Source organism: Apaloderma vittatum, unplaced genomic scaffold (assembly GCF_000703405.1).
Source record: "Apaloderma vittatum isolate BGI_N311 unplaced genomic scaffold, ASM70340v1 scaffold11483, whole genome shotgun sequence".
NCBI classification, from domain to species: domain Eukaryota; kingdom Metazoa; phylum Chordata; class Aves; order Trogoniformes; family Trogonidae; genus Apaloderma; species Apaloderma vittatum.
In genome coordinates, this window is record NW_009708653.1 from 11,119 (window position 1) to 11,762 (window position 644).

Below are 644 nucleotides of genomic sequence, written 5' to 3' on the forward strand. Positions count from 1 at the left end.
TTGGACAAAGATAAGGAACTCACCAGCACTTCTGGGCAGCTCGCCTGCCGTTCCTGCTGTGAAAAGGAGCTTTTGAGGCCTCCAGCTTCACTCCTTTCTCTCTGGGGTGCCTGTGGTCCTCCAAGGGTCAGAGCTATTTGAGACCTCAACCCAAAAGGATCACACTGAAACCAAACTTGAGTAAAATGACCCAGAGTAAAATGGCCCAGCAGTACTGGCTGAAGCCTGTTTTCCTTAGCCTCGCTGGTGACATTGGCTCCTCCTCGCCCTCAGCAGGCTCAGCCTTCTCCAGCAGACGCAGATTTGCATGACAGACCCAGAGGCACTGACCTATGAAGTTCTGTTACCCCGCAGATGACATTTCCTCCTCTTCTCTCACTCCCGTGCAAGCGAAGCTGCTCTCTGACCCGGCCTGAACCTCTGGTCTGGGCAACACCATTTCCTCTGGGGTGGCCTCGCAGTAGCCAGAGTTTCTAGAGGTGCTGGCATGTGCAGCAATTTGTTTTCTGGGTCTCCAGCTCTGCCTTTCCCCCAGCTTGTCTGTGTACCCCCAAGTGCCCTCTGCCTGGTCCCTTTGGCGGGACGACGCCTGCATCCCCCTTGCCTCCTGCTGCTTTTGCTGCTGTGTCTGCGTAGCAGACAAA